The sequence below is a fragment of the Empidonax traillii genome, unplaced genomic scaffold (genome assembly GCF_003031625.1).
Source record: "Empidonax traillii isolate 1590-97213 ecotype Southwest subspecies unplaced genomic scaffold, ASM303162v1 scaffold854:size264813, whole genome shotgun sequence".
Lineage (NCBI taxonomy): Eukaryota > Metazoa > Chordata > Aves > Passeriformes > Tyrannidae > Empidonax > Empidonax traillii.
Window position 1 is genome coordinate 212,825 of NW_020956047.1, and position 16,038 is coordinate 228,862.

The following is a 16,038-nucleotide window of genomic DNA, read 5'->3' on the forward strand; positions in this document are numbered from 1 at the left end:
GAAATAAAGAAGCAGCCCGGGTCTAATGGGCTGCAATAGACAAGCAAGAATGTTTTTTCTGCACTAACCCAGGACTAAAACGTTCCTGGCATCTTGATTTTTTTTCTCCTCCAATCCAGGACGACTGCAGGCAGGGAAAGCTCCAGGCAGTGCTTGTCCCACCCCTCATTAGACCCAGGGATCAGGCAGGGAAAACTCAGCTTTGGACAGATTTGTTTCGTGCCAAACCAACCCACGTTCTGCCACACGGAACGCAAGGGGGTGACAGGGAATGTCACCAGCCAGCAGTACAAGAACTGCTTTCCCACACTAAACACAACTCATTAAAATTGGGGACAGTTGAGCCTGGGACACTGGGCAGGGCAATATTTTGATGGCAACGTTAACAATTCCCCAGCTGAAGGCAGGAGTAACAGACGCTTTGCTCAGTGCTGCGAGGAAACCCCATTAGCATAACCGGGTGGCTGAATGAAGCTTAGTGTCACGTTTCCAAAGCAGTGTTGTGACAGCGTCATTCTGCAGGACAAACACCCCGGTTTCACTGCAGGGAGGGACACCTGGGCTGTTTGCCTTAATTCCTGAACAGCTCAGATATTCACACATAGCTGGAGGAAGGTGTCCTTGCCCACGGCAGGGGGTTGGAAGTGGATGAGCCTTAAGGCCACTTCCAACCCAAACCATTCTGGGATGTGATGTCTGGGAGTGACAAATGGAAAAACTTCTCTTGGGACTGTTGCTCTTCTTTGCTGCTGCACAAGCCTAAAGAGTCTGTGGTGGTGGAAATACCACAGATACAGCCCTTGTACACAAAGATTTTTACCTTCTTGTCACCCTCTCTCTGTGTGTCAACTGAAAACTCAAACCAGAGGAGGAACAGACTCTTGGACTGTGATTGAGGGGCTGGTTTGCTGAGGCAGGCAATGAAAGTAGCCTTCATAACACTGATCATCCCACAAAGGGCTGAGGAGGGAATCAGAGACACCAGAAAGTTAACAAGAAGCCAAGAAAAATGCCTGTCTGTCTCCAGGACACGTTAATTCCCTGCTGAGTGCCCCTGTTGCAGGTGAAGAGGCAGTGCTGTCTCTCCACCTGCCCCTCACGATGCCTCTGTAACACACTGCTGCTGAAATGAGCAGGGGAGTTGTTTGGAGGAACCCACCTCAGTTTGACTGGAATGTAGGAGAGGATGATCACAGGAAAAGCTCAGCTGGCAGTGCTGAAAGAAAGCAGCATTTCCAGGGATGGATCCCAACTAACATGGAACAACACAGTCCATCAGGGTGGGACCAGCAACAGGCACCATCAAGGCATCCTGGCAGAGGGGATTTCCTGCTATGGACAGAGAGCAGAGCACAAACCCAAACTGGTAAACCAGATCACTTCAGGGGGCAAGGAAGAGAAGTTGGGCACTTCCCTGATGGCTGCACCAAGAGAGTAACTTTGTCCCTCATGACATGGATAATCTTGTCACAGCTACTGAAAGAAATCCTGCCCCAAAAGCAGCTGTGGAAAACTGCCTTCCAGCTCTGGAGAACTGCCTTCCAGCTCTGGCAGTGTGCGTGTGCCTGTGGCAGCTCAGGTGTGACACAGCTCCTCCTGCTACGACCAGATTACTTCCTGGCTAATCTGATCTTCCTCCAATTTCTGGGACAAGAAGATTCAGTGGATTTCTCTTTAAGCCCTTAGAATACACAGGAATGCCTTTGCTAAGCCTACACTGTGATTATAGGCCCGAATTTAGAGGACAGACCTGGAATTTCACGGAGCAGGATCCCAACACTGCTGACAGAGTAGCTGTAAAACATCAGTGAACAAACACTAAACTTGCACTTCAAAGAGCAGTTTGCAGTTTTCCATCAGTAGAAATCTAAGGGCAGATTTGTGGTAGGATGCAAATGGGTGAAGGTTTGTTCAGAGCTCAAATCCCATTTTCTCTAAAGGAGGAGGAAGATGCTGGATCAGAAACAGGCCAACAAGAACTCAGCAGGAGAGAGGAGCAGGATTAACAAGTGAAATTGCTGTTTGACAATGAGTGTTGCTGAGATGGAAAGCACAAAGTACTGGCTGACACAAATAATGATGATTAGACTCACAAGTGTTTTAGACACAAGATGATGGAGGTGATGATTTGTCCCAGTTCAGCAGTAAAATATCTTTGTTATTGGCTATTTCCTTACAGACAGCCCCCTCCAGGACACACAAATGCTGTATTTTGATTTGTATTTGATATATCAAGATTTGGTGGGAAGTTTTCTTCCAGTACAAGTAACGTAACTACCACCCTTCCAAAACTTCAGGAAAAATCTCTGTATTAACAAATGAAATAGGAACTGCATTACACTGGTTAGTTAAAATAATAAAAAAAAGCTATTCTAGGTCTCTGAGAAGACCTTAGAGGTTCCTTCTCCCATAGAAATAAGAGGTGCATTGAATCTGCAGATTGGTCAGCAGCAAGCTCCAAAAACTCACCGAGATCCTCAAAATTGAATTTTCTGAAGGCACAAAACCCACAGCAATTATTGTTGCTGAAAGTGGCTTCCCTGGGTCGCAGACTACTATTCAAAGAGTGATTACAAACTAGAGGGGTTTGTCTCCAGTCAAGGAATGCAAACAAATGCCATACTTAAGTATTTTAGCAGCTCTTGCCACAGAGAATTTATTGTCTCCAAACAATGAAAATAAATGCAAAATGACTCAGCTGATACAAACTCCAGAGAGGGGGAAAAAACCCACCCCAAAACCAGAATCAAACCTGTTTGTTTGGAGCCTGGCACTCACTGATTTTGAATCAGCCCTCAAATACCACCTCACCTGCAGTGACAATGGCCTGTTATCTGACACATTTGGCTTCCCAGTTTCAGGTCAAAAACATTTATTCTGCAAACCTGAGCAAGTCCAAGTCCACGGATTCCTCAAGTCTCACTTGGTGTGGATGTTGTGAGATTTCTTTCCTACATTATTTTCTGACTTGGTAAATTTTTTGGGGGGGTATCATCTGTCTTTGGCCCTCGCTGTGTGTTCTGTGCCTTCAAATAACAGGTTCTTTAGCTTGTGGTACCTCCAATCACAGCAAAAAAATTATAAATACAAATTATAGCTCAGAGGTAGAAACACTCTCCTTTTCCTCTTGTGGGTAGCTACTGCAAAGCTACAATTAACCTCAATTAACAGGAAGGGTAAACTTTCTACAAAGAAAATGCTGTTCAGGTGTTCTTAATGAGAGCAGCACTTGGCACTGTTTCATCTGTCTGGAACAGGGAGCTCTGCTGGGGTGAAAATTGAAGTGGCTAAAGTTTAATCCGAGTGCAAAGTGAGTTTTTTCCCCCCACCCTCCACCAAGAGCAATTCTGGTAACCTATAAGATGGATGGTTTTTTTTGTCAGTCCCAGCAATGTCACTAATGATGAAACATTGGGGGAAATTACTAAATCCTGGACTCCCCCCCTTCATGGTTTCTACTGTATTAAGGTTTAAATTTTCAACTCCTCACCTTGCCCTCACATCCCTTGGGATACATTTTATCCTCCTGGCTTTCTCAGAGCTGTCACAGTTGTAGTAACAATGCAAAAAAAACCAGCCCTCCATCTCCCACGTAGACCAGCAATCTGTACCTGTGGTTTAATCTTTATCCATCAATCAGACTGCTAATTATTTACACGTACTAATGACTTTTTAAATAGTGTTGCCCAAAGTAGAACTTACTGGACAAAAGCACTGTAAAAAAAAAAAAAAAAAAAAAATTACCTCCCTTGAAGTGAAAGGGGTTCGACTTCTGAAATTTAGATTTTTTTTTTTTAATTGAAAACTTCCCTGTGCACCTGAAATTACTTTGTTTGCATGAAATTTGGCTTTTTAGCTGCATACTCTCAAGGGGAGTTATACTGCCTTATATTTCAGACACACAATAAATGTGAAGGAGGGAAAGCAAGATCTCTACAGCTGATCAGAGGGTTGCTGGCTGGGGAATGTCCTCACCTCAGCAGGTCTGAGTAAAACTCAGGGTAAAGGAAGAGTCTGAATAAGATAAAAAGCTTCAAAGCCAAGAGGATACATTTCATTGCCTTATTTTCCCCGGAATTTTTTATATTCCCAAGTTCTGGGAACATCCAGTTTAAGTCGTTATAAACATGTACTGCTCCCCCCTTTCCACTTAAATCCTATTTCCACACCCATCTCTACTGAAAAATAAGTTTTCTGCAGCCACAGTGATCCATATCCAGGGTAAAACTAATCACTTTCGTCAGGTGAGATTTCAGTGCTGGCTTAAAGCGCGTGTGAAACTCTGGCCTCATTAATCAGCAAATTTCACCTAATTACCAGAAGCCACAAGGGACGATCCCGCTCCTGGAACGTCTCTCAGCTCCCATTCCCAAACTTGCAGGGCTGTGTTCTCCCCTTCCATCAGCTTGTGACCCAAATACCAGCACACACGAACGAATTCCCAGCACCCTCGAGCCCCAGTTTGTCCCTGCAGGGGTCCCTGGCTCAGAAATTCCTGCTCTGCACGGTGAAAAGTTCTGAAGGGAAGTTGCTCACCTGATCCGGCAGCCTTGGCCTCACGTGCACCTCATTCCTGCTGGTGTCAGGGGGCAGAGGAAGGTGGAGGATCAGCACGGGAAGATGCAAACAGATCCAGGCTCCCTGATCCCTCCCCGCTCCCAGCATCAGCCTGGGAGGGGTCTTTGTTCCCCACTAGGAAAAGCTGTTCCATCCGGGATTTCAGAACACAAACCCATTTGATTCCAGCTAAACTGGACGCCTTGGTTTGTGCTCCTGGGACAAGCCATTAATCCACGTCACGCAGGACAAGCATCCCACCAGGAGAGAGGAAGAGCTTTGCTTCTGGACTGCTCAGGGAACAACACAGGGCTTTTACAGGCTCTTATCACTCACCCGGCACAGTGGGGCTGACAATGGCACATTTTCTTCCAGAACAATCTGCTGTATCCATTCCCCCCCCCTCCAAGAACACAACTGAACTGAGAGGTTATAGATTAGACAACTTATTGCAAATAGATGAAGCATTTTACTCTTTCCCTTCCTTATCTGTTTCCCTGAGAAACTCTCCCTGCTTTCCCTGGAGTTCCCTTCTGCGTGTAGTCCAGACTGTCATCACGGATTTGACAAGTCTTTTTTATTACACAACTTTAAAAAACAGTCTCAGAGAATTTGGTTACTAGAAAAAAAAAAAATTCTAGCTTTGAATAAGATAGGACAATGTGTGGCTTTTAAAAAGCAAACTATGAATGCCTCTATTGTTGGTTTGCTTTCAAAGTTGATTTCTCAGTCTAGAAAAAACAAAAGCCAATAAACATATTTTAGATTGTGCCAAGCAGTAATATCCACAGGAAGATTTCCTTTTCCTACAGAAGTAGTGGAACATGGAAAAATACATTTGGCCTTAAATTGTTGTTCTAAATGATAGCCAAGTACAATCCCAAACCAACAGTAGGTAAAATTTGTGGTCACTGATTCACCAGCCTACTAACGTAACAAAACTGGAAATCCTTCCAGTCATTTACAGCTAAAAATTCTGCATTATTTTTGTCATTCCTTTCTCCTCCAGGCAGGACACATCTCCCACTGCTCTGAGGAATCAGGTGTAATGAACACTTGGAAAGCCATTTTGTTGTATTATGGCCACAATACCAGAGTATTTACAGAAGTGCCCTCACTGTGCCTCTCAGCTTACACGACATTTTGGATTTTAAACACAAGGTTGCTTCAGATGTGGTTTCTGCCAAGCACCTTCACATTAAACTATTTTTGGTGCTGTTTTAACTTCCTCCACAATTCAACCTCCTGGACTACTCCTCTGTACTGCTTTTGAGATGGAAAGGACAGAAAAAAACTTGTCAGTGGTAAGTGTTAAATGGAAGAGATTCCTGCTAATGGATTATTGATCCTACCTGAGCATCACACACAGAAGGACTTTCTCCCCTTGTACAAGAACATTAAAAATATTAGCATTACATGCTAATTATTTCCATGAGGGAAAGGATCAAGAAGAGGTTACATCTCCACTGTAAGAGGAGGTGGCATCTGTTTTTTCAGCCACAGGTTTTACGGGCTATTTCATCAAACTCAGAGAACCCCTTTACAAAAGACATCAGTATAAAAGTTTCCATTACTCTGCCATAACCACAAGCTTGTTCTGTTGAAGCACTTCACAAAGTGATTTTCTACCTCCCTGCGAGTGGCAATTTCAAACAAAGCAAGAGTGAAAGACTTGGCAGATGAAAAGTGCAATTTTATTTCATGTACATTGTCCCAGAAACCTTTTGTTCAGTTCTGTGGGCTCTGTGCTGACAGGCATCTGAAAACTAAGATTCAGAACCCAAAATCCTTCTCCATCTACAATCTAGGATGGATTAGATAGATCTGGGTTTAAGGCTAATTGCTGTTAGGTGACACTTAACTCAATCATACCGTATTTCCTTCCCACAGCTGGAGTAAAAAATACCAGTATTTCAGTTTGCCTTTATAAAAAGTCACTTTTCAGAAACAACTGGTCAAAGAGAGCCACCTTCACATCAAATCCTGGCAGGGGAAAGATCACCAGAGAGCCTGTGAACACACAGAGCTCTCGGGTAAGTTCGTACCGAGGTTCAAGTGGTTAAAGGCACCCCAGGTTTGCATCTGCACAACCGTCACACTGTGCTAATCCAGGCTCCCCCTCTGCTCCACACAGCTCCCTGGAACACTCACAGCAGAACACATGCTCCTAATTAGCAATTTGCTCGGTGCAGGCAGCTCTTAAGACCTGCATTTCCCAAACGATTGAAATCCAACTCCCCAGGAAGGAAGCACAGGCAGCCACCTCTCCTGCAGCCCTGGAAGGAAGGCTGGACTCACCACAGGCCTCTCCATCACCACGTGCAAGTTGGCACCTTTCCCTGCACCTTGCACGTTTCGGGAAGAACTGGGGGGGTTTTGACACAATCCTTTCTTGCAGGGAGAAGGGAAGTTCACTTTTTGAGAGGGAAGGTGTTGCTGACATCCCCCCCTGCAAGTGTGGTGACCTCTGTCACACGAGGAATGTGTGGCAGCCTCTCTTGCAGTGCTGTTGGGTTTCAGTTTCTCCTCCAATCCTGCCTTTAAAATTGCTTCTTGGTACCTGGACACACAGAACCAGAGCCTGCAGGGATGCTTCCCTAAAATGAAACCCTCCAAAGGATTCTAAGGATAGAAATACTTTTCTTTTTCTTTTTTTTTTTTTTTTTTAGTCCTAATTTTGCCTTCAGAGTGGAAAAGACCAGCCACAAAGGAACATGATCAAAGACTAAGTTTAGTCACAGGTGTGACAGAAGAGAGAGCAGCACTTGAAAAATGCAGCTTGCCAAAGGCTGAACATTAATTTATGGACTGAAAAAGAGAAATGAGGAAAAAGAGAAGCAAAGCTTAAACAGGAAAAAAAAAAATAAATCTAAACCCAAGGAGTTCAATGTGAAAATTTGAAAAAAAAAATAATATGCAAGAATCCTAATGAATTGGATCAAGATTGCTTACATATTAATGATTTACATTCAGAAAGCTACAAGCTTATCTTCAAAAATCTTGGGAAGAATGTGAGAGATTTTACTTCAGCACAGATTATTTGTCCAGAACTGAAAGCTGCAGTTTCCTACAGTTCCCTAATATCACCTCTCCAAGAAAAACCTAAAGAGCAAGTTGGTTTTATTACTTTCCTTCTTCTACTCCTTTCTTTTTCCAACATAAAAAAAAATTAACTTGCTCATTTTGGAAAGAAACAAAAGAAACTTGTTCTGGAATTATAGTTGTGTTCATCACTTGGGAATACATTTGAATTCCCAGGCTATTCCCTACAGAGCTGGGCAAGCATCCTGATGTCAGGACAGCCACGGTGGCAATGTGACAGCGTGGAAGGTGAAGGCAACACACTAAAAACACCTGGAACTGCTGAGGGGCAGTTTGGAATTCAGGCTCAGCTCTGATGCTGTGCCTGCACTGAGATAAATCACTCCTACAGTGTCACTCAGAGGTATAACCTGTACTTTATGCTGAGCTGTTTAGGAAAAATTATCACTAAACTTAGAGGGAACCAAAACTATTATCTTTGCTATATCTACTCCTAAATTCCATTCTGGAGTTGGTTTACTTTATTCAAGAGAAAAGATTATTCATTCAAAAGATCAGGTAATACTTGATAAATAATAACATAAAATACATTATCACAATTAAGCATTAGCATTTTAAAGAAAAAGTGGACCTAAGTGACAGACAACTGCCCAGAGACAACTGCTGAGTTTAAAACTGTGTCCAGTTTATTGGGGAGAACCAACAGCCTGTGCCAATGGCATTTAGGGCACTGAACACTATGGATTATTTCATCTCAGATTCCTGAACCACCTTTACAGTTTGGTTCTTATTTTAACACCTACCTTTCCTAAGAAAAGACCTGAAGCTGCTTTAAAGCGTCAATGGGTCAGACCAAAACGTGAGGCAGGTAAGTCAAAAAAACCCAACAAAACCCCAGCACTTTCAGAACCAGGGAACATCTCAAAGGTGGCCAGATCTGGTTCAACAGAAGGATCACAGCTCTGGGTTTGCCTCCCTGCAAGATTTTATTAACGTGGCTTCGTGTTACCCTGTGCGAGCAGAACAGCTCTGCTGGGGGACACAGCAACTCACACCAGCTTTCCAACAGCCACAGAACCACAGAACAGGGGGCACAGCTGCGGATTCTAAAGTTCTTCACAGAGTTTAGGCCTGTTGGAGTTTGGGGAAAGTTCATCACAGTTTAGTAGTTCCTAAAGAACAACTTATTTGAGACTTACCATATAGCTGTATAATGCAAAAGGACTAGTTGTATCCAGCTGTGCTCACTTGTTTACATACAAAGCCCCATTTTAAAGATATTTTTCAACAAAAATGTTTAAAACTTATTGATTTGAAGGACTTGACTAGTGGAAGGGGGAAGTTTCTTACCTTTCCCTTTGCCTTCTGACCTCCTTTGGCATCAGCACAATTCACACGAATTCCCATATCACACAAAATGTGGCTGATAGAAGAATTGCATCAGTGAGACAGCACAAAGATTACATCTTAAAAAGGCTGCAGATGGAGAATTTGTCCCCTGTAATATACTGTGGGTTTTCCCAATGTTTTGCTTCTTTCCTTCTGAGGCTCTTTTTCATGGATTTGGACCCATAGTGAAAAGTTATTTTACAGTTTTGGGTGTAATGTCTAATCCTTATTTAGAGTTTTAATTATCTAAAATACTCACCAGTGGGGTTTACAGTTCACTGCTTGAGGAAGTTCATTGCTGATTATCTCCTCAGCCATGTTTTACACATTTCACACCTTTGCTCTCCCAGGTGTTAATTCGCCATCATCTCCAAAATCGTCCCCATCTGTTCACAACACACTGACAAGGACAGACCCAGCCTTAGCTAAGATATTCGAGGAGTGGTCTCAAAATTACTTTAGGCCACTCCCCTGCTGCTGTTGAAGTATCTGCCCACAGATACTCCCTAATTATATTGTCCTTTCCTTTGCCCTGTCACAAGCAAATGCAAATCTAATTCGCTTTCCACTTTCTCCCCCAGCTATTAATATTTTCCAAGTTTTCCCTTGTACTGAACTTCTCTTTTTTTTTTTTTTTTTCTTTCCCAAGGACACCAGTTTGTATTTCTCCTCTGCACTCAGCGACATTCAATTTCCTGCTTCCAAGATTTTCAGATTATGTTGCATTATTTCTACTTGTGTTTGTAACACCTGAGTTATGATCATCTGCAAATGCTGTTAATATTCTTCTTACAGCCTCTCTGAGATCACTGATCTGGGACATTCATCAAAAACAGACCAGTCGCTTTCTCCCACACAAGAATAAATGAAACTAAATGCAAAATGAGTTTGGCCAAAGAGACAGTGGAGTGAAACAAAAGTAATTAAAGAACAAAAGAGGTACATTAGAAACTGTCCAAAAGAAAAAAAAACAAAACTAACAAACAAAACCCAACTAAGAACAACAGCAGATGCTCCAGGAGAAGAGGGATGCTCAGGCAGGATTAGTTCTGCCATTTCTACAATGACACGAAGTAAGAGTGGAAGGACAGAGCAAATTCTCTGCATTCCTTTCACTAGCCAAACATATTTCCTGGTCCTGTCACGTCAATAATCCCAGAACTAAGCTGACAGCTGTGTGAGAAAGTGCAAACTGCGAGACATCTTCCCCTGCCCCCTGAAGGAAGCTGTGGCCGTGGTGAAGGAACGACTCTGCAGTCCCGGCATGGCCCGGGAAGGGACGGTTTGGGAAAAGGGCCTTTGCTGAGGAATGAGGTGGAGGCTGGAGCTGTTTATGACGACACTCCTGACAGTAACAGATTGGTTTAGTTGTGTGTTGCCCAGACATCCTTGGAAATTTACAGCTGGCAATTTCCTCGGAATGTCTCATTCCTTTCACTTCAGCCTCACTCGACACCTGCCTTCTCCTCTCCTTTGCCTTATTTCCCCAGCTCTGCTTTTTTCCCTTCTCTGGTCTTTCCATTTCCTAGTCCTACTTTAAGTCAAGGAATTCTGACACTAACTGGATGTTTTTCTCTGACTTGTCTGAACCTCAGCTTTCCCCGAGGCACAACTCCTAATGCCAGCACAGCACCCGAGAAAATCCCACTGCTGCTGAAAAACCTCAGGAGACCACAGTGACCACAGCTAAAGGACACGATCTGCTAAACTGCCTCCACTGGGTTTTCCATCTCTTTCCCGCACTGATGGACTAAAAAGCAGGCCTGGTGTTCCAGATGCAGCAGAGAGAAATAATCACTTCACTTGATCTCCTGGTTATGCTCCTTTTGATCCAGCCTAGTGTGCAGTTGGCTTTTATCGCTCCCAGGCCACAGCGCTGACCTGAAACCCAAGCAAATTTTTCTATTGATTGCAGCAAGGCCTAAATGCCAGAGTGAACATCTAATAAAGGAGCCAACAGCCAGGGCACAGTGGCAACAAAACAGCAAGAATGAGCTTACAACAACTACTGACAGCGCGTGTGGGAGAGGAGTTGGGATGCAGATGCGCTCACCCTGTTCAAACAGCTGCTTTTTGCTGCTTTCTGAACCAGCCTTTCCCTGGCTCCTCACAGAACACATGAGAAGGAGGGATTTGCTCACCCCACATCATGTTCAACGTCATAGAAAGGCTATTTCTAAAAAACAAAACAAAACATTAAAAAGTTATTTGGGATAAGCAGAGCCAGTGTTATGGATGAGCCAGGAACTCTCTCTACTCAAACACAGGATTTAGCTCACTAACAAAGCTAGTCCCTGTTGTGTTTTTAATAAATTGTAATTTATTAAACCCACATTTCATGCTGAGGCACCACCACCACCTGATGAAAATGTGAGAAGCTGCATCTGCTCCCCGAATAGTTAACACTCAGTTTAACAAACTCATTGCAAGGATTTAAGCATTTTTTTGTGTGAAACACCCACACGAAAGGAAAATAGAAGTGAACCTTCAAAACAAGCAGGAGTTAAAAAAAGAAATCCGAGTTTTTGGTCTCCTATCAGTTTGTTTTGAACACCAGGGCCAAGAACATCAAAACACACATAGGAACTGTTTATTCTGAGTGCTGGAGTTACAGCCCTGGCTTGATCACCACCAGCTTGCTGTGTCTGTCCATCCTTTTGGAATCACTTCCACATTCAATCCCATCAACTCCAGTGCTGCCTTCAGTTACAGTTACACTGCAAAACCTACAGATTTATAAATTCTTAGACGAGCCAACCCCCCAGAGCAAGATAAACAAGGTGAATTAAACACAGCACTCTAAAACAGATGGTACAGGACGCAGTTACTTTTGTGTATGATGAAAAAAATAAAGAGCACTTCAGCTCTTTAAGGGCCTTATTCATATTTTCTCCAAGAAATTTAACTGAGGAAATAATTACAGTAACACACTGAGCCAGTATTACATATCACAGCACCTACTTTGGCACCACGTGGCCTTGCATCCTCTCAGCTTCTACACAGAACATAAATGTGCACTGGGATAAAAGATTTCTCCAACCATCCCAGAAAAAGTAAAGAAATCACATAAGCCACCCCTTCCCCAAAATGAAGATTGAGGAACTGGAACCCCCACAGCCCTTCCAGAGTTGGCAAAGCCATCAGAGCAGTGTAAGTATGCACAATTATGTTTGTTTATTCAAGTATGGTATGATTTTCACGGTACTGGAAATCTTCTGAGGGTCACTACAGAAGCCTGACTTGAAACTGTTACACTCCACAGAAGGTATGGACTAAAGAAAACCAGATGGAAAAGAAAATCCATGTTTTGAGCACAATCCAGCATTTTCATGGCCAAACACACACTATCTGTAAGGTCAGAAAGATGACAAAGGCTTCAAAACCATACCACTACATTTCTTTTTTGTGACTTATTAGCGAGAGCAAAGTAAGTGTCTGCTAAGGCACAAACTTCACACCAGTGGTAGTTTATCCAGATCATTATTTCTATTAGTTGAGATTTCCTTCATGTCCTACAGTCATTATTAGGGAAGGTAACTATCCTGAGGCCCATTTTCCTATACAGAAAGAGCCCAGTGTTGCAATGATGTTAAATATCCTCCTTTTGGGGGGCTGTGAGAAACAAGTGAGAAAAATAACCTTCTGAGAGGGCATCACTCTTCAGTTCAACTCTTAATATTGCACCTACTTTGCAATGTCATAATTCCACATTACTGTAGAGCTCTAACTTAGCTCTTTTCACACAATGAATGAGCTGCCAGAATAAATACACATATTTATATATATATACACACACACACCTGTTGATGGAGTCCTGGTTGAATGAGATAACTCCCACTTAAACTTGCCAACACCTGAAACTCTTCTGGAGAAGCTGATTCATTTTTAAAGCAGCACAAAGCTTTATTTAAAGGTAAACTTTAAGGTATTACCAGCAATACTCCCAACACTACCTACATCAGGAATGTAACGAAAATTAGACAAGCTGCAGAAAAGTTTGGTCCGATGAGGTTACGAAATGCTCTGATGAAACTTCAACATTCATACAGAAAAACCTGAAAATAAGCTTTATTAAGCCAGTGCTGGAACTACCCTTAGAAAATAAATACTGAAATGCTTTTACCAGCTAAAAAAAAAAAGAGTTATAGGATAATAAAAGTAGAAAAATAAGGAAGATGTACCAGCTTGAACCATTAGCAATCCTGATGTTACTGAACACCTTATGTTGACACTCATAGCTTCTAAATGATCACAAAACACATTTTCAGATGATTTTTTTTTCTCCTTTCCAAAATTCTGGCTTCTAAATCCCAAGCATGCAACGGCAGAGCATTTCTTCTTATACTCACTCCATTTAGTTCTGCCACAAACCTTTAACAAAGCCACGGAGAACTTTCCCCAGCAGGTTCAACCAAAAGCTTCTTAAAGCCTCCAGGTGAAACACAAAAAGTAATTGAGAGGCTTCTACTTCACCAGAGAAGTATCAGGGCAGACCCCTTAAAATCAAAACTGATAAATAAATCATATACTGAGATTATATATCTAAATATATTTATATATACATAGGAGCACAGATCTCACTTTCTTGGTGTAAGAATGTAGTTTGGCAAACAGTACAAGTATCAAAAAAATTAATCTCTATGTACCACACTGAATAGCCTAAAGGACTGCTAAGGACAATTTAAACCTTTCCTAAAGGTCAGTACTTGTACTTCCACATCTTTTCTTCCATTTGGGAAAAAAACCCACAACCAAAACAAAAAAACCCAAACAAACACAACAAACTAAATAAAACAACAACAACAAACAAAAAAATAAACAATAAAACCAAAAAAAACCACAACCAAACAAAACCCCACCAAACCAAAAAACTCATCAAATAAATCACCCCCAAAAATCCACCAGAGCAAACACAAAATTCTGTCCAGTTTGCTCAGTTTTTTTTCAGTTCAGAAAAGAGATTAGGACAGTGTAAAATGATTTCATGACCAGAAGTCAGTGCTTCTGAGAGGACAGACTTCTTCGCAGCTGCGCGCACACACACCACAAAGCACTTTTTTCCCCCCCTTTTTCAACTGTGCAAAAGCGGTAAGCATTAAGTTTCCCTCCCATACTCTCAGGTACGGCACAGGTGAGCAGCACGTCATAGAGCTCTGGTTTTCTTTGCAGACCACCAAGAGGACAGGGCACTCCCCAAAAGTATCTCTTCCGTAACATGTTTCATTGACAGTGCAACGCCACCCCAAGAACACAATCAGAGGGGAAGTTTTGCTTCAGACTGAGCGATAGAAACTATAAAACTGTTCCTAGAAGGGCATTTAAATACTACATAATAGTATCTGCCTCGAAGAAGTGAATCATTAAGTTTCTACAGCTATCGTTTTTTCAAAAGAGGAGATAAGGTCCTCAAGAAATGCCTAAGTAGGCAGAGAGCACTGACAAGAGCTTTTGCACATTTGTCCATGGGGTAACCAGCCTTGCCTGAGCTCCCCCTTGGAAAGCAGCACTAACGGGATGGGGCTCGAACCCCTTCCCCTCACAGACCAGAGCCCCCAAACCCCTTCCCCTCACAGACCAGAGCCCCCAAACCCCTTCCCCTCACAGACCAGAGCCCCCAAACCCCTTCCCCTCACAGACCAGAGCCCTCAAACCCCTTCCCCTCACGGACCCGGCCCCTCGAGCCCCCTTCCTTCAGCAGCAGCTCCCACAAACCTCCTTCCCTCAGGAACCAGTGCCCCTCAAACAAGAAGGCCAAAGCCCCGAACCCCTTCCCCTCAGAGACTAGTCCCCCTCAAACCCTTTCCCTTTCCAGAGTAGGGCCCCCAAACCCTTTTTTCCTCTCACAGACGAGACCTGCCAGGCTCCTTGATCAACTGCCCCAAACACCTTTCCCTCATGGAGCAGCCCCATGAACCCTTTCCCCTCAGGGACCGGAGCACTTGAACCCCTTCCCCTCATAGAGCAGTGACCACAAACCCTTTTTTCCCCTCAGTGACCAGTGGACCGAACCCCTTCCCCTGATATACCACAGCCCCAACCCCCTTTGCCTCATGGACCAAACCCCACAAATCTCCTTCCCTCAGGGACCAGCGCCCCTCACAACGAGAGGGCCAAAGCCCCGAACCCCTTCCCCTCAGAGACCAGTCTCCCTCAAACCCCTTCCCTTTACAGAGCAGCATCCCCACACCCTTTTTCCTCTCATAGACAAGACCTGCCAGACTCCTTGACCAAGTGCCCCAAACCCTTTTCCCTCATGGAGCAGCCCCAAGAACCCCTTCCCCTAAGGGATCAGAGCACTTGAACCCCTTCCCCTCATAGAGCAGTGACCCCAAACCCCTTTTTCCCCTCGGTGACCCGAACCTCTTCCCCTCCTATACCACAGCTCCAAACCCCTTTCCCTCACGGACCAGACCTCACGAACCTCCTTCCCTCAGGCACCACCGCATCTCAAAACAGAGGGCCACAGCCCCCAAACCCTTTGCCTCAGGGTCCAGTCCCCCCGAACCCCTTCCTTTCACAGAGCCGTGCCACCCAAACCCTTTTTGCCCCCCTCACAGACGAGCCCCTTCCCCTCGGTGCCCAGCGTCTCTCGCCTCACTCCGCCCTTCCCGCCCTGGCCCCCGAGGCGCGCGCCCGGGGCCGCCCAACGGCCGCCACCTTTCCCGCCGCGGCCCCCAAAGCCGCGCTGGGGCGCGCGCGTCACGCCGCCGCCGCCCGCCGCGGGCCAATGGGAACGCGGCGCCGCCTGCGCCCGCGCTTTGCAAACTGGGAGGCGGGGCCCCCGCCGCCCGTGAGTGACAGCCGGGCTCGGCCAATCAGAGGGCAGCGCCCCCCCCGCCTCAGCGCTGCTGGGGAGGGGGCGGGTCCCCTCCGCTCGCCCCCCCGCCCCTCCGTGGCGCGCGGCGGATTGACAGCAGCGTGGGCCAATGGGCGAGGCGGCCGCCTGCGCGGCGGCACGTCCCGGGGCCAATGGGAGCGGGCGCTGGGCGGGGCCCCCGAGGTTTCCAAACGCTCCGCGGCGCCATGGGCTGAAAACTAAACCGAGATGGA

The 16,038-nt window shown here is 44.7% G+C and overlaps 1 protein-coding gene across 1 annotated transcript in view; it reads left to right on the top strand.

Moving 5' to 3' along the window:
• Nucleotides 1-605: 605 nt before the first annotated feature.
• The window catches only part of XPO1 (exportin 1), a 46,279-nt gene continuing 30,846 nt past the window's right edge, over nt 606-16,038 (top strand). Inside the window, exons 1-3 of the mRNA XM_027902231.1 lie at nt 606-615; nt 766-773; nt 6,089-6,098. The gene's annotated coding sequence lies outside the window, so the exon portion shown is untranslated. The remainder of the gene's footprint in view (nt 616-765; nt 774-6,088; nt 6,099-16,038) is intronic.